Source organism: Varroa jacobsoni, unplaced genomic scaffold, assembly GCF_002532875.2.
Source record: "Varroa jacobsoni isolate VJ856 unplaced genomic scaffold, vjacob_1.0 contig05078, whole genome shotgun sequence".
In the NCBI taxonomy this organism is placed as follows: Eukaryota; Metazoa; Arthropoda; class Arachnida; order Mesostigmata; family Varroidae; genus Varroa; species Varroa jacobsoni.
Window position 1 is genome coordinate 1 of NW_019215432.1, and position 11,662 is coordinate 11,662.

The window sequence follows — 11,662 nt, forward strand, 5'->3', positions numbered from 1 at the left end:
TTCAAAATTCTCAAAATTTCTTTCGAAATTAATTTTCTCAAACTTAGTCAGATAAACATTATTTTCTCCATATGATATAGTATCGGTTTTTCGACTCAAACTATACCGCTCTTTGATTTAAGCTTCCTTCTAAGCAAATGCATAAGATACTTGTTACGTAATTCATGCAAACGTTGGTTAAAGTCGCCATTTTACACGGTTGGAGCGATCCCTTAGAGCCTACTACTATGCAGGACCAGAATAAGGCGGGCCGTTTGGAGTGAAATGGACCAGTGCAATTAGGGATAGTTCAGAAGAAGCCTCATTAATCCGCTTTTTTGCATTTTTCTTTTGCACTCTGAAACGAGTGACCTTGTTTAGTTGCAACGACAGACCAAGCTAAACTCCTCTTTTCGCTTGTTCGTCGTCGTTGCTTTTTTCATTCTAATAACTAACGTCCTGCAATGCGCCTTTTGTTGGTCCTTGAAAAACTTGGCCTTGCATAAGGTGGCTTAGAACACAGCTTAAAAGCAACTGTCAGAGGCGAACGACCATTCACTCGATGGTACAAAAAGACTTGCACAACATAGCATAGCATGAAGTCGCGTCGCTTCCTTTCTATTCCCGTACGGTACGCATCTCTGGCGAAGCCATGTGCTAATTACAATTCATTCGATGGAGTTAACTTGAAGTAAACTTTAATATCCTAAACTATAAAAATTTAATCTAATGGAAACCAGATGCTGCTAGGCGGACGAAAAATTGCTTGGATCGTCGCACGTTTTTTATTCTACGTTTGTTTTACCTCGATCTGTCATCGCGTTACGAACAGTCGTACATTTAATTGTTTGCACTATACATCATGCTGTGAAAACTGCATGCACAGTTTAACGTATTATAAGTTCGGTCATCGCAAGCATACACATCATGTTTAAATTGAAAAAGTCTCCACATAAGATGTATAGCTTTTCCTTCTGTCGCGGATGTTAAACGATACTATATGGTTTTAGTCAATACACTTCTAAGACCGGTGGGCTATTGGGTCGCAAATTCTATCACGACTCTTAAATCTCCTAATGTCGTTTGTTTTTTTGGCGTAGAACTTATTTTTAGGGTATGCCCGCTACGAAAAGCCCATTGGCCTCAGTTCTGGGGAAAGGCGGGCAAAGTGTTCTACAGAACCTCTTCGTCCAACCTATTTAATCAAGAGGAGTACCTACGACAGCGCGCAAATGCTTTATCCTGTTGAGATCCGCCATCTTCACCAAAGTTGTGCTGAATACGTGCTAACGTTAATCGTTACGGTAAATTTAAGTCATTGTAATATGTATGTATATACACAGATCGCAATAACTTCAGCCCATAAGAAGTCTCCACCGAAACTAGTGGATTCGTTGACATAAATTGTTCTGATTACTATTTACGGTTCCGTTTGTTATAAGATACGTTTGAATAACTGGATCATCTGGCTTTTCCCTCTGGTCTGCTGAGTACGCGCACTATTATATAGCAAACGCTATTAAATAAGTTGATTTAAAGAGAATCCGTGCGAGAGCGCAAATCATTTATTGCTTTAATAGAGGACGGATAAATAAGGCCGGCGTAAACCGACTAACAGCGAACATGTGCTACGCTCAGAAAATGTCCAGAGTCGAACGGAAGAGGGCAACAGAAGCAACTAATGAAGTTCCCGCAACGAACCCTAGTGCTTCTTCTAGCGTCGATATAGTTACAGTTATATGCGCTACAGAAACACTATGAACTAAAGCCTAAAAAGTTTTTTGTAGATAATATGATAAAATTGTAAGGTTGGTATTTACCCTAATGAATGTTGCAATCCACTTAACCGGCAGAGGTAGTGATAGAGATGCGCTATGCTTTCTCTTTGCTTGATAATAATTACGCCGCTCAAAGCTGAATGGCCCCGGGCAAGCGAGCATGCAGGCACTTGGTTAGTAAGGGAGATCACTGAAATGGTATGTACGTAGTGTACGTATAATACGGCTTAATTTTAAAGGCTCTAATTAACGGATGGCGCATTTAAAGATTATATAGATTGTCAAAATGCGATGGTAAACCAGAACGAAAAGTGTTACAGTGATGTACTGAAACATCTTAAGCGATTTCTTGACCATTGTTCCCACTAGATTATATGCTATCGTGGGATTCTATTAGGTCAATTTCAGAATAAATTGCTTCTTTGTAAAAAGAAGAAACTCAGACTTAGAGCAGACTTTAAATAGCAACGGACGTTCTTAAAGCAATCTAGTTCTTCATAGGAATGTTTATACGTGGCCAGAAAAAACAAGGCCCTTAGTTCATAATTGGCTATTGATCAACTTTCCGAACGGCACGAAGACGAATATAGTCTCATTGCTCATCAGAAATAGTTATTTTTATTTTACATTGCTCGAGCGGTCAAGTCAAGTCCCTGTAATCAAGATGTTGTTTCTAATATTATTGTTGTGCTTGTTGTAAAAACAGTAATTCAGTTAGGAAGCATTTAATGGAGATAATTACGCACCATTTCAATATTGTTGTTGTTTCCCCTGTTGTCTGTTCAGCCCGTCGACTTGAAGCCCAGTGAATGTGTATGCCCATTAGGGTGGCACAGGAAAACGTAGGTGAATAATTGAGTATAGATTCCAAAAGAACGGTAACTAACAGAAACAGATATTTTAGCACGGATTCTAATGTAAGATACACGTATTTAGTTTCGCCAAAGACTGTGTCTTGCAGAAAAGCCTGTTTACATAAATCCAAGGTAAGGGAACGGTTTCAGCAGCCCTTATAATTAGTTATAGTCACCATCTATATGCTAAAACACGAACATTTGATTGCACTAGACTGCAGCAAAGATTTATGCCGATTGTTATTTTTTTTGTTCAGCTTACTTTGCATTTTCTCATTCCAAAGCGAAGTACAATTAAAAGCGACAAGCTCAACTCCAAGTAGTCGAGACTTTCCTAAAATAGAAGGCAATTAAATATTTTTATAAACAAGAGCACTTTTAAAGGCGATAAGACCTATTCTAACGTTGTCGTCCAAAGGAAGAGTATCCGCGTAGTTTGAGGTGTAGCAGAATGGACCGTTACACGCGTCCATCCACGGGGAACTGTGTTCCTTTAGCTGAATTTATCATCAGAACGCTGTCATCGGACCCGACATATTGACTCTTCTCTCTTTTTTAGTGATTATCGGGCCGTGGCATTAAGCTAATCACGTTGACGTTAAAAAATTCCTCGTCCACCGTTTAGATCTATCTAAAACTGTTCGTAAAAATTCTAGTAGTTGCCAACGAGTCTTTACAATTTAGTTGACAACACTTGGCTTACCACCAAGTTTCTTACCTAATTTGCTGCACCCCTACATACGTCCGATATGCCTTTGCTAACTACTCACTGATGAAGGTTGCGTATTTGAAGGTTTTTAAAATCAATCATTACAAAGGCCTCATTATATTAATGACTACCGTAGTGCATTGCTTATTGTTATAGGCATAATAAAATATCCAATTGCTCCTGGTTACCATATCTTATTTGTCTTCAACTAGATTTTCAATCTAATCTGGAAGCATCAAACCCAGAATTAAAGTTGTTGCGTAATAATAGTTCAGCGGCAGCTGTTACTGTGTTTTCAGACAGTTCTGTATATGTTAGTCAAGAAAAAATTTAGTTTATGTTAGTCAGTACTTCGACCCATATAAACAAACATCATATTACCAGTCCTCTCGAGCTAGCGCAAGAAATGTTTTTTCTCACACAAGTTCAGAATGACAACGAGTACTCGTTCAAAGATATTTTCGTGTTCCTGCCCGTTGCAGGATCGGTGAGTCTATACTATCCGCATTCTATGCCCAAGCAGCCTGAAGCAAACCCTTCACGACGCAAGTGGAAATCACCGGATCCGTCCACTTAAAAATACAGCCACCTTCCTTAAAAAATTCGACGTATGAAGGTTTCACGCATACGGCATTAAGTAAAGGTCGATATTAGTTTTCCAAATTTCCCCTATCAAGCATATAGTTTTTAGTGTCTGCTCGGAATCAAGTGCCGACCGTGCAACTTACTGCATATAACCACGCGCTTGTGTCCGTATATCAGTTTGATATTTACAGAAAATATTGTAAATATCATTGTGTGAAAATATAGTATTTATTATTTTTGATGAATTTTAACTATGGCTTTAATGGTAGTGTTTTTTTACGATTCCGTCATAGAACACCCGTATCGAACTAAGTTATGTCCTATCACGAACGAGCGAAATGGCAAATTAGCTTTTAAAAATGAACGAATGAATTTTTAAACGTTAACAAAGATTGAACGTTGACATTTTTTTCAGAGATATATGTAACCATATTTATACAACGGTGAAATTATATAGCGAATACCTATTCCCATTGGCCATATATCGTCAAAAAATGAATTAGGGTAGGAAGCGAAAATTCAACTGGTTTTTTTTATAAATACAATTTTTTTCGCTACCCAAACTTTGTACTGTGAGAGAACGTTTGTAATAGATAAGAATGGATGGCAATACTGAACTAAACCTTTGACTTGATTTTTTTGCGATATGGGCAATCTTCTCTGACGGCTATTACCTGTTTTGATAGGATTTGGGCGTCGTACATTTTTGATTTAACCGACTAGAGGGCGGTTGTTGTCCCAACCGTCATCAACTGTACGAACGCCATTTTTACTAGAGTGACAACGTACTACCAATATCTTCAAATCAGCGTTCATGAAACTGTCAAGTATTTAAGATTTCTCCTAAATTGAACTTCACGTATGGCGGGCGAGTTCCCATTGCTATTAAATCTCTACTCATAGCGAGTATGGCCTTTTCCTGAACGATCTCACGATCGATGAATGCTAAATGGAACGCATCTGGTCTGACTATCGGCTATATTAATACCGTAATTTTATTTTCAAATAGTAAAACTGCCTACGGATCGATTCAATACCTGCTGAAACAATTTATTTTAAGTAAATAATAAAATACGTATACGTTAAAATGTATACGTATATGTACAATAAAATGTACGTATGCGTTCACGAGCCAAATAAATACACTTATTATAAGGGGCGGTATTCGATGACACAGCGTGTTACCGAACAGATCGGTCAATATTATGTATTCTCGAATGCCCCGTAAGCTACGTTAGCCCCTCATTGTTACCCTTCCTATCAGCGTGTCGTAGGCTAAATAAGTTATTCAGACCAAGTCCGATTAAAAAGGTCATACGATTCTTCCTAACTCAAGATGAGATCAGCACTCGTCAATAGTACCTCAATAGCTTTTGTTTGCGGTATCGCGTGAAAGGTCTTCGAAATATTATAAACAAAAAAACAAGGTGAAGACAAGCTTCAACATGGCAATGTAACTTAAATAAGCTGTACTACCCAAATAATTCACTCCGACTGACCCGACGTCAACAATGAGCTAAGTACAAATGTAACCCGTAGGCTACCTACGAGATAGCAGTGATCAAGTATTCCTTACATCGACCTAAAGCACAGAACGGAGAAACGGTCATACTACATATACGCAATACAAGCGGCATTCGAACTTTCACTACGAGGTAACATTTTTAATGTTACGCTAAGTTCGTTCTTGGTTAATCAAAGTTACTAGCCATGTAAAGTTTATCTGTGTTTGGACAAATAGTTACATAGAAACACAGAGGTACATAGAAACTCGAAGGCTCAAGACAAACTACAAAAACATATAGTAACAGAGATATCAGATTTGAAAAGTAAAAAGACTAATACCTGTTGCAGTGTTGATGCAAAACGCTATGTAGTCTTAATAATATTACTCTAAGTATCAGGATAATCAAGTAGTCGGTGTAAAATACGAAAGACTCAACAGAAACGTCGTAATGGAACTTCGTTTAATACGACAAATATGCCGCTATCAACCGAATTTCCTTTTGTCCCAATTGTTGCAGCTAGAAAGGCTAGACACCTACGGAGTTTCCTTGAGTTGGTCTAATACGATCTACGGCTTTTATAGATATAACGCAAATTCAGTAGATTTTTGTGTGCGTAAGCGACCAAGGGCGACCACATAAAGATGGAAGTTTTCTGAGGAGGCAAAGAACTTTATTGTGAAATACTTGGATAGCATTACTAGCGCAAAGCATGGCGCTTGCAAGAGAGCCCTTATTAAATTGTCGAATTGCGTGGCCATTTGTAACAATTAGACATTAGTGTTCCCAACAACTGATTCCATACGGCAACACTTGAAATGGTAACGTATCGTGCGAGAAGCTCTGCATGAACAGCTTTCATAGGAAGACATCGAACGTTAAATTCAGTAGTTTCGAGAGATCAGTACGGCTGATTATGACATGCGACATGGCAAACTTGACATGTTTTCTTTTCGATAATTTTTAAACCAATCAGATATATTATTGGTTTATCAGCACAACTTGTATCGCCTGCTGCACAAAGACTACCCTTCAAAAACCTGTTGAGCGAGCCACTTACTCGAATTATATCTCTCAAAATTTACAGTAGTCCTTAAGTGAAGATTTCAAAGCAACTTGATATGCGTTGAGACAAGCTGTGTAAAGGTCTTCTACAACTACCCCGTATTGCGAACTTGCTGCTATACATGGTGAGATAGTAGAGCTCTTTATCGTTTTTAATGGTTACAAGTTCCTAAATTCAAAGCAAGCAAACGTGCGATAAAATGACAAAGCAGAAAAAAACTAGAAGGAAGAATAGGGAACAGCTAGCAAATGATCCAATATGTTTTAACATTATTATTTCGAACTGGTATAACAGAAGATCTACAGTTGTATATAGACGCGTCGATAAACTTGAACAGGCAGCTCTGTGGCACGCGCTACATCTTATCTAAATATATGATTTTCGAGCACGGAGCGCTGGTAGAATCTTGAAGGTTCAGAAGCGCGGCCAACACTCCGACAAACAGCATAAATGACACTAGTTTGCAAGTAAGGTTCGTTGAGTAAAAGTCAAAACGTGGTCTGATTATAAGTACACTATATTTTCAAAGGTTTTTATGGACCATCTTTTGGGATATTGTGCCCAGTTCACTCAAGACAGGTGCAAGAATCACTTTCTGTTCTTTTCCTACAAGCGCGATGTAGAGTTAGTTAAATACAGCCAGCCGGAGTATCCAAACAGCGAATTATTCAAAAATGTATGACTCGTTTGTTGCTTCGTGATGGAACGTGGCTTGCTGAGGATAAAGTATTCATTTCGGTAGTCTATTTTGCACCATAGAAATTAGTTTATGTAGAGCGCAAGAATACTTGATCTGATACGAACGTTGTTCCAGGTGTATTCAGTGTTTCCGTGATGGTACAATGGCGGTATATGCTTGCCTAGTAAACTTTGCGACTTGTAGGGCAGCCGTAGGTACCTTTCGCATCGAGTTAGGATCCGGCTACCTGGAACATGTTAGCGGTACTACCAGTTAGTTTTTTACGGGTTTAGTCAGCCTGAGTTGAAATCAGCGATTTCATGAACGACGTGAGTATAGCCTCCGAGAACTAAACCTTGATTGAACTATTTTCAGCTCAGATTGTCAGCTCCAGCAATAATCATTCATCACTGCGCAAGTCGATAAGGAACTGCGCCAACCCAAATCATAAATCTGAGGAATACTTTGTAGATGATGATGGTGGCTATGACCTTATGGGCGCTGACGTGGATCTGACGGACGGGCGGCAAATAAATATTGATATGTTTTGGCGAAAAACATCTTCTGCACCAGTTTGTGTGTTTCAGAGCACTCGATACGGTGACAAAATTTCAAGAGTACATTTAAATAATCATCAGCCGCATAAATTGAACACATCTGCGTCGAAGGGGATAGCATCTTTAATTTGTCACAAAGTGGACATTGAACTTTTTTTTTGTATAAAAAAAAAGAGCATTGATGGACGCTATCCGGATAGCGTTTCAACAGTTCTTTCTAGCATATTAAATATTTAACTCCGGGTCAGCCATTTCCATCATATAATTTAAATTTTTGTCCCCGAAAAACAAAGCTGCTTGCTTGAAAAACAAAGCTTGATAGATTCCTGATATAACCTGTATGGTTAAGTATAACCTAACATCATAATATTTTAAGCACCAACTTTTACTGATTTCACAAATATAGGTAGCGGTGAATCCAAAGATGCTGCGACCTGGGCTTGCTGGAAAATGTACAGCTTTTTTTATAACGAAGTCGAAAGACTAAATAGTTTCGACTATGTAGGTGTATTTACATAATATTTCAGTACAAGGCATGTCGATATGTCGGGAAATGTTACTGATCCGCTCGCGGGGCCAATTTCGGGGCATGCAATGCGTCTGTTGTTACTGAAAGCAGGGCATAAGTTCACAAAAGGTGTACATAGGGCGCGGATCTCATACGTATGTGTTTGGAAAAGCAAAATTCCCTGCCTTTTGTATATATATATATATATATACAGTATACGAAGGAGTAGACACCTTCATAAATTTGATATTTTAAAACAAATAACTCTTATAATATAATAATAATAATAATCTAGAACATAACAAACGCTTCAAGCTATATTTAATAATAGTGTAGTTACTTTTGCTTATTTAAGTACAAGGATAAACTTGTGTCTGCTTCATTGCCAGTGTTTCTTGCTTTAAGCGTAAGGAATAAATACTTTTATGAGGCAATGTTCATGGGTATGGAATTTCAATATAAACAAAAGTTCATTTTTTTATTTGTTAATATCGATTTATTTACGACAGGACTTCGTTTCATACAAAGGACAGAACAAGCTTGACAGAATTCTCGGATTGGTATCCAGGGTATACGGTATTTCTATTAAATTTGTCGAATCTGAATTAAAGCTTTCACATATTTTCTCAAAAATGTACATTTTCCCAGTGTTTTTTATTTCAAATCTTGTTATCTGTTTTTTTTTTACGCATATTGCGTACCCTGGACCGGGTTTTTCGGGGGAATCTGCTGAGCACTCGAAAGTTCTGTCGATTTAGATACAATAATATAATCGATAAGTCGAATAGTACTTCTAAGTGAAGGATAAGCCAAAAAACAGTCTATCTAGTGTCCTCGGTGTAGGAAAAACGCGAACCTTCACGTTTTTACTCTTACGTTAACCTAGTTAATCTTTACCGTACATGGAAACAATTTTCATCAAATCTCCTTTTAAAAATCACCTACCAAATTCGATTTATTTAGTATGATTTGATATCATAACGCTGCACAGATCAGCGTTGACTTTATCAGTTACTTTATGAGCACAATGCTTTAAATAATGGATTGTTTTCTGTGTTATCTTATCGGTTCTGCCCTTTACGTAAACCCAATGGTCAAAATCGAGAAGACAAATGACACAGGACTGGAATGGCTATTTAATGTCACAGCCGCAGATTGAGATTAGCCGGCCTCGGATAATGGTTTTAAGCTGACTGATCCTTTTTTCACGCAGTATCACAATTGACCCTATCTTGCTGCAGCCAGAACGTTTTTTGCACCCAGTGCCTTTATGTTGGTCCATAAAAAAAGCTTACAATAGCTGACGATAGAGTCTGCCACTAACTGGTGCCAGCGTTCCATTATTTCTTTTGAAATAAACGACCTAATGACATGTTTGATCTTCAAACCACATCACTCAGCGAACGAACTGGTTGTTTGAAATCTACACTTGGCTTTATTATAACAAATTGTGCAATAAAGAAAAATCGCTAAAGCATGTCTTGCGTATGTTAGCGCCTCATTTGGTTGATTGATCGTAGCGCTAACATGTGATTAGCAAATAAATGACGCTCCTGGATCTTTAATTGTTGAGTCAGCTGTACGGCTAAAGAGACGGCTTTCGTTTTAGATCGGTCGCTGGTTGTTACTCAGTAAGCCAAGTTTTTGAGTACGACGTCGTGCTAAGGTTGTTGGATCGGCATCCATATTCCTTTATACTTTAACGATGTTGACTTGTTCGGCCAATGATAATCTTCCCGAGATAAGCCGGATGTCTTCAATGTTTGCCTCGCCAACGAGAAGTCTCTTTCGTATAATCAATAACACTTATGGACTCTCGTCTCAATTGTAAATTTTCAAGAGGAATAAATAAAGCGTCACTCCAAGCCGTGGCTTTTCATCCATTTATTTAATAGTGCGCTAGCTTTTGTTTGTTTATGCGAGTGGGGTAAGGTCGGGTTTATATTTTTAGCCTGCCCATGTAACTGAGGAGCGTAGTGACTAGGAGTGTGTGCACTTGGTACTGGCTTTGTCCTATCATCTCTTTCGAGTACATGGACATGATATATTCGTGTCTGTATAAATGGTCAATTATTTCAATATTAATGTCTATATCATTAAATCCGTATATCGTATAATCAGTATTTAAGTATCGGCTCGCAGGTCTTGAGAATCTGGTCGGTTTTGAGGATGAATTGTTCTTTGTCATAGTAAATCAACTCCTATGCTTTCTTAACGGCCATGTAGAATTTATTCTTTTACAACTGTTCTATGTGAGCCCCGTCTGGGATACATATATTGATAGTGCACTTTTTGGGCGCCAGCGACCCAATTCACTGGTAATGCAATGATGACCGGCTTAAATACGTCATGGGTATAGAGAGCGATTATCATCTCCTGTCCAAGCATTATTCCATTACGAGCCGGTTTTGGGAATACAGCTGTTTATCAGCATGTATCACCAATTAGACACGGCCAACTTCGCTCGTTCAATCGATCATAATCTCGAACGAATTTTAAGCATTACAAGTGCGACCACCGGCATTATAGATACGGAAACCTTATACGTAGCTAAAAAAATCTCGTTTGCATGCATCGCGTAATTACTGTGCACGTAAAAATATTCTACAAAGAATCGTAGCTTTGTCGTGCCAAATTTTCCAACAGCAGACTAATTTTGGTTATCGAAAATAGCCTGATATATCGGTTGTTTGTAACTTATTGCCGTATTCAACATCTGTCTGCGAAACGTGACGCAAGGATAGGCTAACGGTAGGGTCAAGCTTAGGTCTATAATTGAGACATGTGGTGTAGGTATAGAAATAATAGGGAGTGAAGGAGTAATTAAAGGAAAAAAATTACAGTTAATAAACACGTAAGCTTAGAGTTCGAAAAGCATCTGTTTCAGTCAAGCTTATTTTTTTCTTTTAGTTCGACCTTTGCTGTACTTCTACTTCTCTATATTCCATATCAACCCGTTATATTTTATATGCTTTTCTGAGTTAATTACCATATTCTCATTTAAGCTCTTAAGTTCAGCTGAATAGTTTACTTGACAAACGACCGGTTAATGCCTCAACCTATGTGCGCCTCAGTGAACCCCCAGCCTCGCGCCCCTCTACGCTCGCTACAAGTAACGCCACTGGACAGATCTCACATTAATACGTGCATTGCATGTTAAATTTTTACGCGATGATGCGCCGCTTTCGAAAAAAGGTCTTACTGTGATACACACTTTATACGAGCACTGGGCATTTGAAGCAGTGACCCTCTCGATTTTGCCACCTGGGCATACGTTCCTAGGTGGCTGTGCGACCGGGATACATTGGCGCATTTACTGTGGTGGAAAGAACAACGACATTAAGTGCTTCAAGGCTTCGAAGGGCCTTATGTCTCTTTTTTAAACCCTCATGGCCTGCGTTGAGGCTGATCCTGATGATGGTCGTATTGCTCTGCTCGCATA

The 11,662-nt window shown here is 38.5% G+C and overlaps 1 long non-coding RNA gene across 1 annotated transcript; it reads left to right on the top strand.

Annotated features, from left to right (window-relative positions):
- Positions 1 to 3,717: 3,717 nt before the first annotated feature.
- LOC147751764 (uncharacterized) lies at positions 3,718 to 7,798 on the top strand. Its single transcript, XR_015315960.1, has 3 exons — positions 3,718 to 3,963; positions 6,498 to 6,600; positions 7,531 to 7,798. It is a non-coding gene; the product is annotated as an uncharacterized LOC147751764 (long non-coding RNA).
- The last annotated feature ends 3,864 nt before the right edge of the window (positions 7,799 to 11,662 follow it).